Raw genomic sequence first — 12,018 nt, 5'->3', positions numbered from 1 at the left:
GTCACGGTTTACCGCTCTCCACTAAAATGTCAAGTGTGTGTGATTTTTATCATTAATTTATTTTCTTTTGTTTTTCATTGTTTTTCTTAGTCTGTGTTCTGCTTCACTGTTTTGGGTTTTTTTTTACTTGTTATTTTCGTTTTTTTTTTCTTCTTCTAACCCATGACAACACAGATACACTAATAGGAGGAATAGAAGTAAGGATAGGAGTAAGGATGTAACCCCCTTAAACACAAACACTTAAAGACCCTAAATTAACACCCAGAAGCGAGGATGTATATAAAGTCTTAGGGATCCCTTAAAAAAAAAAGGACCTTAAATTTAGGGTCATCTCCCAAAAGCGGAAGAATAGAATGAATCAGGTGGAAGCTGGACTATAAAGGGCGAATCTCCTGCCTTAATTACGGGCAGGTGTCAGGAGGTAAGGTAAATTATGTGTGTCATCCGTCCTGTTTATACCTGTGAGGAAGAGGAGGCGCTGAGGTTTTTCTCTCTCTCTCACCGGCATTCACTTTTCTCCATCCACCATATTCTTCGTCCTCCCTCCTCATTCTTCTCTTCCTTCCCTCTCTCTCCTTCATTCCCTCCTCCTATCCCTTCATCCCCCCTCCTCCTCCTTCCCTGGTACGCTCTACAACCGCCTTTTGTTTTTACCGCCAAAATTTCCCTAGATTTTTTTTTTGAGCGCGCGCTGGAAAAATCTTACGAATGTCTTTTTATTTTTTTGCGCATCACGTTTGTCTTATCATAGGAGAAAATCGGGAACTACAGATTATCCGGCCTAAAGATAGATTAGTGCTAGCCAGGATGTTAACCAAGGGGATAGGGGGTAGGGAGGGAGAGAGAGAGACGTAGGGAGAGAGGGAGGAGGATGGGAGGTGAGCTGCAGATTTTAAAAAAGTTTCTTCAGAGTTTTAGAAATGAAAGAAAAATATATATTGTTTAAAGGATTGTGTGAGATGTTGTGATAATATTTTCGTAACACAAACTCTCTCCCACCCAACGAACCCCACACCCAACGGAACCCCACACCCAACGAATCCCACACCAACGAACCCACACCAACGAACCCCACACTCATTCCAACCCCACACCCAACGAATTCACACTACAGAACCCACACCCAACGAACCCCACTCCTGGTAGTTGGATGATAGAGGTAGGAACTATTTGATGACTTATAGGTGGATGAGGATATGGATGGATGAGTTAGGTGAAGATGGGTGGGTGAGTGGCTGAGGAGATGAGAATGGGGTGTGGATGAGCTAGGTGAAGGGGGGGGGGGTTTGATGGATGAAGATGAGTAGATTATAATAAATGTAGGAATATGTAGATAAAGATAAGTGGATGAACAGAGGTAAATGATAATGGATGAAGACAGAAAGACAGACATAAACTGACCACACTGGAATAGATTCTAGGTCAGGCTACTTTGGAGCATCTTTGACCGCGATTCTCGATTCTGATACCTCTTCACTACGCCCACATTGCTTCCTCCTCCCGCTTGGCCGCCCATACAGCCTGCCCACCACGCCTTCTAGCGGGTTGCGTGGTCGGGCGTGGCTGGGTGGGGTACAGGGTATGAGTGTGGGCATGAGGTTTTGTAGTGTGGTGGAATGGGCGGTATGTGATGTGGTGTGGGTGACGAGGCGTGGTAGGGCGTGGTATAACAAGGTGTGGTAGGGCGGGTATAACGAGCGAGGTTGGGCGGGTATAAGAGGCGGTAGGGGTATAACGAGGCGAGGTTGGGCGGGGTACGAGGCGAGGTAGGGTAACGATGGTAGGGGCGGTATAACGAGGTGGCAGGGCGGGGTATAACGAGGCGTGGTAGGGCGTGGGTATAACGAGGCGAGGTTGGGCGTGGGTATAACGAGGCGGTAGGCGGGTATAACGAGGTTGGGCTTGGGTACGAGGCGAGGTAGGGTGTATAACGAGGTGGTAGGGCGTATAACGAGGCGTAGGTAGGCGTGGGTATAACGAGGCGGTAGGGTGTAACGAGGCGTGGTAGGGCATGGGTATAACGAGAGGCGTGGTAGGCGGGTATAACGAGGCGAGCTTGGGCGTGAACAGTCGGTTTTGGATGTCATGTTATAAAACCCCAATTAACCCAACAAAAAAAATTTATATATCACAAATAAAATCAACAAAAAAAACAACCCAACAAAACCGACTAATATTTTAAAAACAAATAAACATCAATGAACGTTATCTCTCACAAAAAAGACAATCAATAATCAAAATACTACCTGTTACTATGCCAGCACGAGACAATGAACGTCAGCGTTGGCGACAGGTTTCGAGGGAGTCAAACATGATAAAAAGTGACATGAGGGCCTCCACAACACCGCCAAGATCATGTCGGGCGTCGCCGTGCACTGGACCAGAGGGAGGACGGGGATATATCACTGATGGTCTTAGTCATGGTAGCTGTTATGACATGATCCCACACAGGGTCGTGGTGGCGCTCACCAGCCAGACAGCGGGAGGGAAGGGAGGGAAAGCAGGAAGGCAGGCAGAAGGGGAGGTAGTAGGAGAGAAGGTAACACAGCAGAAGGTAAACAACAAGGAAGCAGGCAGAAGGAGGTAGTAGAGAGGAAGGTAACAGCGAAGGTAAACAACAAGGAAGCAGGCAGCAGAAGGAGGTAGTAGGAGAGGAGGTAAGCCAGCGAAGGTAAACAACAAGGAAGCAGGCGCAGAAGGGAGGTAGTAGGGAGGAAGGTAACACAGCAGAGGTAAACAACAAGGAAGCAGGCAGCAGAAGGGGAGTAGTGGGAGGAAGGTAACACAGCAGAGGTAAACAACAAGGAAGCAGGCAGCAGAAGGGGAGGTAGTAGGAGAGGGAGGTAACACAGCAGAAGTAAACAACAAGGAAGCAGGCAGCAGAGGGAGGTAGTAGGAGAGGGAAGGTAACACAGCAGAAGGTAAACAACAAGGAAGCAGGCAGCAGAGGGAGGTAGTAGGAGAGGAAGGTAACACAGCAGAAGGTAAACAACAAGGAAGCAGGCAGCAGAAGGGGAGGTAGTAGGAGAGGGAGGTAACACAGCAGAAGGTAAACAACAAGGAAGCAGGCAGCAGAGGGGAGGTAGTAGGAGAGGGAGGGTAACACAGCAGAAGGTAAACAACAAGGGCAGGCAGCAGAAGGGGGGTAGTAGGAGGGAAGGTAACACAGCAGAGAGGTAAACAATAGGAAGCAGGCAGAGAAGGGGAGGTAGTAGGAGGAGGAAGGTAACACAGCAGAAGGTAAACAACAAGGAAGCAGGCAGCAGAGGGGAGGTAGTGGGGAGGGAGGTAACAGCAGAGGTGTAAACAACAAGGAAGCAGGCAGCAGAGGGGAGGTAGTGGGAGGAAGGTAACACAGCAGAAGGTAAACAACAAGGAAGCAGGCAGAAGGGGAGGTAGTGGGAGGGAAGGTAACACAGCAGAAGGTAAACAACAAGGAAGCAGGCAGCAGAAGGGGAGGTAGTAGGAGAGGGAGGTAACACAGCAGAAGTGTAAATAACAAGGAAACAGGCAGCAGAAGGGGAGGTAGTAGGAGAGGAAGGTAACACAGCAGAAGGTAAACAACAAGGAAGCAGGCAGCAGAAGGGGAGGTAGTGGGAGAGGGAGGTAACACAGCAGAAGGTAAACAACAGAGCAGGCAGCAGAAGGGGAGGTAGTAGGAGAGGGAGGTAACACAGCAGAAGGTAAACAACAAGGAAGCAGGCAGCAGAAGGGAGGTAGTAGGAGAGGAATAACACAGCAGAGGTAAACAACAAAGCAGGCAGCAGAGGGGAGGTGAGTAGGAGGAAGAACACAGCAGAGGTAAACAACAAGGAAGCAGGCAGCAGAGGGGAGGTAGTGGGAGGGAGGTAACAGCAGAGGTAAACAACAAGGAAGCAGGCAGCAGAAGGGAGAGTGAGTAGAGGAGGGGTAACACAGCAGAAGGTAAACAACAAGGAAGCAGGCAGCAGAGGGAGTAGTGGGAGGGAGTAACACAGCAGAAGGTAAACAACAAGGAAGCAGGCAGCAGAGGGAGGTAGTGGGAGGGAGTAACACAGCAGAGGTAAACAACAAGAAGCAGGCAGCAGAGGGGAGGAGTGGAGGGAGGTAACACAGCAGAAGGTAAACAACAAGGAAGCAGGCAGCAGAAGGGGAGGTAGTAGGAGAGGAAGGTAACACAGCAGAAGGTAAACAACAAGGAAGCAGGCAGCAGAAGGGAGGTAGTGGGAAGGGAAGGTAACATAGTGGAAAGGTACAAGAAACAACAAGGCAGGCAGCAGAAGGGAGGTAGTAGGAGAGGAAGGTAACACAGCAGAAGGTAAACAACAAGGAAGCAGGCAGCAGAAGGGGGAGGTAGTAGGAGGAGGTAACACAGCAGAGGTAAACAACAAGGAAGCAGGCAGCAGAAGGGGGAGTAGTGGGAGGAGGTAACACAGCAGAGGTAAACAACAAGAGCAGGCAGCAGAGGGAGGTGGTGGGAGGAGGTAACACAGCAGAAGGTAAACAACAAGGAAGCAGGCAGCAGAAGGGGAGGTAGTAGGAGAGGAGGTAACACAGCAGAGTAAACAACAAGGAAGCAGGCAGCAGAAGGGGGAGGTAGTGGGAGAGGAAGGTAACCAGCAGAAGGTAAACAACAAGGAAGCAGGCAGCAGAAGGGGAGGTAGTAGGAGAGGGAAGTAACACAGCAGAAGGTAAACAACAAGGAAGCAGGCAGCGAAGGGAGGTAGTAGGAGAGGAAGGTAACACAGCAGAGGTAAACAACAAGGAAGCAGGCAGCAGAAGGGAGGTGTAGTAGGAGGAAGGTAACACAGCAGAAGGTAAACAACAAAGGCAGGCAGCAGAAGGGGGAGGTAGTAGGGAGAGGAAGGTAACACAGCAGAGGTAAACAACAAGGAAGCAGGCAGCAGAGGGGAGGTAGTAGGAGAGGGAAGGTAACACAGCAGAAGGTAAACAACAAGGAAGCAGGCAGCAGAAGGAGAAGTAGGAGGGGAGGTAACACAGCAGAAGGTAAACAACAAGGAAGCAGGCAGCAGAAGGGGAGTGGTAGGAGGAGAGGTAACACAGCAGAGGTAAACAACAAGGAAGCAGGCAGCAGAAGAGGGGGTGTAGGGGAGGGAGGTAACACAGCAGAGGTAAACAACAAGGAAGCAGGCAGCAGAGGGAGGTAGTAGGAGGAGGTAACACAAGCAGAGGTAAACAACAAGGAAGCAGGCAGCAGAAGGGGAGGTAGTAGGAGAGGAGTAACACAGCAGAAGGTAAACAAGCAGGGAACGTGAAGACCTGGCTATAGTCTTCCTAGAGATACTCAATACAGTACAGTAGACGCTAACGCATCCATCCACGTGTGTTTGGGTATCAGAGTCTCAAAATGGACCAAAGCTGTACACCGTAACCCTCTCTATACTGTCCTATTCTAGTCCATGTTCCTCCCTTTCTTCCTTCTTCTTTAACCTTTTCCCGCTAATTCCTCCCTTCCTTCCTTCCTTCCTCCTCCAACTCCCTCTCTCCTGTACCTCATCCCTCTTCCTCCTTCTTCCCTCTCCCTCTCTGGATTCTTCCTTCCCCACCAGACAGGGCCGTGGTCAGAAGCAGCACCACCGCAGCCACTACCGGTGAGGCACAGCAGGGGTCATCACGGTGTCCGATGCGCTCACGTACCTTACCTGTGTCCGCCACCTCACACCACCCTCCATTACCTGATCGGGTCGTGGGTCTCGAATCTCACAGGAACGTAGGTTAAATTTCTCCCTTAACTTGAGCTAAGAAAGGGCAGATTCACAAAGGCTCTTACATTACATTTCTCTCTTAACTGGAGCTAAGAAATTTTAACTTAATTAAGAGTTAAAATGACGTAGTTATGTGACTCACTTAACCAGAAGATATTCCAGAAACAGAGAAAAATATACACTAACGAAAAATAAAACGAACGTCACCAACAGATCGATATATTTTGGGAATTTTCATTATCGTTGACCTTCTTTGGCCTCCTTCGTTGTTTGAACTTGATAGACGAACTTGGACTAAAAAATATACCTGTGGTCAACCTGTCAACAAGTACAATTACCTTAGCATTTCCGTCAGGCTTCGTTTTATACTTGTGGTCACAGCAGTGGTAACTAACACGCGCTAAAAAAGAGTTAATCTGTACGTAAGAGAGAGATAGAGAAGAAAAGATAAAGAGAGAAATCCAGTTGTTTAATATAGGCTGAGTGAAGAAGAAGTGCAGAAGACTAAAGAGAGAGAGAGAGGAGGGAGAGAGATGGAGGTGGTCACGTAGGGTACCTGTTGGTCGACATTCCTGTGTCCTCAGGTATGTGACTCGCTCTTAACCCCACCAGTGTGTGTGTGTGTGTGTGTGTGTGTACCACCATCACAAACACACACACAGCCACTCTTACAAAAAGACCTTATGGAACTGAACCAACTGTATACTGCACTGTACTCAAGATAAAAACATGACATTGTCCCCAGTTAACAGTTAATTCTGTTCTCATTCAGGTAAAGTCGCCGATACAAATATAAGCACTGATATTATAAGTTCATCTACAGATTACAAAATAATAACAGTTCACAAGAATACAATATTTACGTCACACCAGCTTACAGTACAGGTGCGGGATAATTTCACCGTCCGCCCCAATAATGTAAACACGCCCAGGTGATCACTGATGAATGCATCTTACTGGCCTACTTAAAGTTACGAAAAGAAAAAAAGGATAAAATTTGCAAATATAAAGAAAGAAAGAGATGTAGAGACATTAAAAAAAAAGATAAATAAAAATAACAGAGCCTCATCTACTCCGCCATAGTGTAGTTGAATACATTACCGCTGTGTATCAAGAAATGAAGTCTAATTCTCCATTAAATCCCAACGATAATTTTATAAGGAACTCATAAACTACTTCTTCAATAAAAGGCCATAACGGAAACAAGAATTAGATATTATTTCAATTTAGAGGGAAGGCAAATATTGATTCGAGGCGTATCGCAAAAACAAATGACTCGCGGCGGGAATGTATCACAATCTCCATTCAACACACACAGCCAACACGTCACCCGGGATGAGTGTGTGTAGAGATTATAGTCCTTAAGGTAATATATCGAGGTATAAAAAAAGGAGGTAATATGGCAGGAACACTATTAGACATAATTGATAAAACAAGCACTAGTGAGGAACAAGGCTCTCGTGTAGTGTTAAATGAGGTTTGTATTACGGTGACCATATTATATTGGATTATCATAATTATCATAAATCATCAGAATTATCGCGGTTATCGTAAACACAGGAATTATAGGAGTGTGTGGGTTACATCTCTCATCTTTGGTTAAAAGGATTATAACAAAAAACTGTCTTGACTAAACCATTACGGTGAGGGATACTTATGATAAACACTTGGCTGAAAATTTCACCTTAAGGACCACTATATTTATCGTATATATATATATATATATATATATATATATATATATATATATATATTATTTACACAAGCCTTTCCCTGTTATAGTACATCGGGTGGCCAGGCAGATAGAGCGTTACTCGACCACCCTGACAGGATGCTAGTCCGCCGAGAAGTTGGTCCACGTACAGGCGCACCCGATAATGTATTTACTTATCGCTGGTAGCACGAGGGAGGAGGAAGGCCAATCATCCACCCTAGTCAGGAATCAAATCCGTGACCATCCACTAACGAGTACACTAGCCTGACCTATTCTGAGGTGTGTAGTACTCTGTAGCACGTTGAGTTTGGCTCTTAAGGAATTACAGTCTACATACACGACTCCATATATATATATATATATATATATATATATATATATATATATATATATATATATATAATTAACTGTAGTATGTTGCTATCACAGAATATAATACTTGAATGATTAATGATAAAAATCGTATATTTATTTCGTCTTTTGTTTTGGTGTTATAAGTTTTAATACAAAACGAAAGTATCATTACAACTCACTCAAGCTTTGCTCTTAAACCCGCAATGAAATGATAAATAAAAGTTTATTTAGACGAGATTGTATTATGGAAAAAATACCCTGAGATTACAACAGCTTCAGTCACACACACACTAATTAGAACACAATATTAGAACGATCCGTCCTGTACCATCACCACTACTACCACCATCACCACTACTACCACCATCACCACTACTACCACCATCACCACTACTACCCACCACTCACCACTACTACCACCATCGCCACTACTACTACCATCACCACTACCACCATCACCACTACACTACCACCATCACTACTACTACTACCATCACCACTACTACCACCATCACCACTACTACCACCACCATCACCACTACTACCACCATCACCACTACTCACCAACCATCACCACTACTAACCCACCACCACTACTACCACCATCACCACTACTACTACCATCACCACTACTACACCACCATCACCACTACTACTACCATCACCCTACTACTACCATCACCACTACTACCACCATCACCACTACTACCACCATCACCACTCACTCACCACCACCACCACTACTACTCACCATCACCACTACTACCACCATCACCACTCACACTACCATCACCACTACTACTACCATCACCACTACCACCACCATCACCACTACTACTCACCATCACCACCACTACTCACCATCACCACTACTACCACCATCACCACTACTATCACCATCACCCACTCACTACTACCATCACCACTACTACCACCATCACCACTACTACCACCATCACCACTACTACTACCATCACCACTACCACCACACCATCACCACTACTACTACCATCACCACTACTACCACCATCACCACCACTACCACCATCACCAACACACCATCACCACTACTACCACCATCACTTCACCATCACCATCACCACTACCATCACCATCACTACTACCACCATCACCACCACTGCTACCATCACTACTACTACTACCATCACCACCACTAACACCATCACCACTACTACCACCATCACTACTACCACCATCACCATTACTACTTCACCATCACTACTACTACCACCATCACCACTACACTACTACTACCATCACCACTCACTACCCCACCATCACCCACACTACTACCACCATCACCACTACTACACCATCACCACCACTACTACTACCATCACCACTACCACCACCATCACCACTACTACCACCATCACCACTACACTACCACATCACCCACTACTACTACTACCATCACCACCACTACCACCATCACCACTACTACCACCATCACCACTACTACCACCATCACCACTACTACTACCATCACCACTACTATCACCATCACCTCACTCACTCATCACCATCACTACCACCACCATCACCACTACTGCTACCTACCACTACTACCATCACCACTACTAATACCACCATCACCACTACTACCACCATCACCACCACACCACCATCACCACTACTACCACCATCACTACTACTACTACCATCACCACTACTACTACTACCATCACCACTACTACCACCTCACCATCACCACTACCACCACCATCACCACTACTACTACCATCACCACTACTAATACCATCACCACTACTACCACCATCACCACTACTACCACCATCACCACAACTACCACCATCACGACTACCACTACCACCACTACTACCACCATCACCACTACCACTAGCCATCACCACTACTACTACCATCACCACTACTACCACCATTACCACTACTACCACCATCACGACTACTACCACATCACCACTACTACTACCATCACCACTACTACCACCATCACCACCTACAACCACCATCACCACTCACTACCACCATCACCACAACTCACTACCATCACCACTCACTACCACCATCACCACTACTACCACCATCACCACTACTACCACCATCACTACTCCCACCATCACCACCACTACACCACCACCACCACTACCACCACCTCATCACCACTATTACTACCATCACCACTACTACTACTACCATCACCACTGCTACTACCATCACTACTACTACTACTACTACTATCATCACCACTACTACTACCATCATCACTATTACTACCATCATCACCACTACTACTACCATCATCACTATTACTACCATCACCACTACTACTACCATCACCACTACTACTACCATCACCACTAGTACTACCATCACCACTACTACTCCCATCACCACTACTACTACCATCACCACTACCACTACTACTATCACTACTACTACCATCACCACTACTACTACCATCACCACTACTACTACCATCACCACTACCACTACTACTATCACTACTACTTCCATCACCACTACTACTACCATCACCACTATTACTACTACTACCATCACCACTACTACTACCATCACCACTACTACTACTACCATCACCACTACTACTACCATCACCACTATTGCTACTACTACCACTACTACTACCATCACCACTACTACTACCACCCAACACACACCATCACCTCACTGGCCACCACCCTCCTCATCACCACTAATACTACCATCACCACTACTACTACCATTACCACTACTACCACCATCACCACTACTACCACCATCACTACTCCCACCATCACCACTACTACCCCCACCACTACTACCACCATCACCAGTACTACCACCACCCCCACCTCTACCACCACTACCACCCCCACCACTACCACCACCACCATCACCACCACCGTCGTAATTCTTTCAGGGGCCAGCTTAGCGCAATATACCTGGCCAGTGGTGGTAATTCAAAGGTGAAATTGCTAATCGAATGAATTTAATACCGCCTGGGCACGATCGTTCAGCTCGGCTTATATTGCTTGTTTATATCATGTGTGTGTTTAGCCTGAGGTCGCAACTCTCCCGCGCCATCCTCTGACTGGTCAAATGGGCCCCTGTCCTTGTAGGCCCCAACCTATCCTAATCTAAATTTTATCCTACTTAATTCCTAACTTAACCTAACCTAACCTAACCAAAATCAGACTTATTTAATTTCTAACCTAAGCTAAACCTGACCTCCTAACCCTCCTGCACTATGAGAATCTGAACTCTAAATGTTTTAAACCTTTGGATGCACGAGGAAGCATTAAAAGAAAACGATATTGAGGTAGAACTACTGTAAAAAAATGTTTTATGTCATATTCAAATTGAAGATAGATAATAAACTGCATGAAAAGGTCAATAGAGAAATAAATAAGTGAAAAAAAATAAGAGGAAAGGTTGAAGGAAGAGAATAATAAAATTCACCTAAAAATAATAAAATGGCGGGTAAAATAAACTTAGTCTCGCCTCCGAAAAAAAAAATCGAAAGGCTTGAAAAAGATGTACACATGCAAAAATACCTCATCTAGCTATCAAATGCCCATTAATCAATTAAATACTTTCTAATCGTCAAAACAAAGCGTGAAAACAACCTCTCATCTTTAACCAAATACTACAAAAAAAAAAAAACAATGACTGCAGACGTAAACATTTATACTCAGGCCCCTTCATAACGGTACCACAACTTAGGGTTAATTTACACCCTCGTTACATAACCCCGGTATAAACAATTAGAAACATTAATAACCATATTTATACACACAAGCACAATAAAACAGACAACGTGGGAATTTTTATGATCGTTACTGCCGACCATCTGTAAGTTGGGGAGGTGATTAGCGGTCACTTGAGGAAAAAAAGGCAATTATACCCCACTTGGTGATTCACTGCACATAGTGATATTGGCCAAATGTTGAGCATGAGTGAGCCGCGCTGGTGGTGGTGGTAGTAGTAGTAGTAGAAGTAGAAGTAATAGTAGTAGTAGTAGTAGTAGTAGTAGAAGTAGAAGTAACAGTAGAAGTAGTAGTAGTAGTAGTTAAAGTAATAACTCACCTGACAGCCTGTAACCTTATCCTCTTCCTCCACATTACTACAATAATTTTCTACATCGTCCCCATTACCCATCCACCCCCCTTCTAACCCATTACCCATGCACCCACCCACTAACCCATTACCCATGCACCCACCCACTAACCCATTACCCAT

The sequence above is a fragment of the Homarus americanus genome, unplaced genomic scaffold (assembly GCF_018991925.1).
Source record: "Homarus americanus isolate GMGI-L3 unplaced genomic scaffold, GMGI_Hamer_2.0 scaffold21496, whole genome shotgun sequence".
NCBI lineage: Eukaryota > Metazoa > Arthropoda > Malacostraca > Decapoda > Nephropidae > Homarus > Homarus americanus.
Note: the sequence above shows the minus strand (reverse complement) of the source record.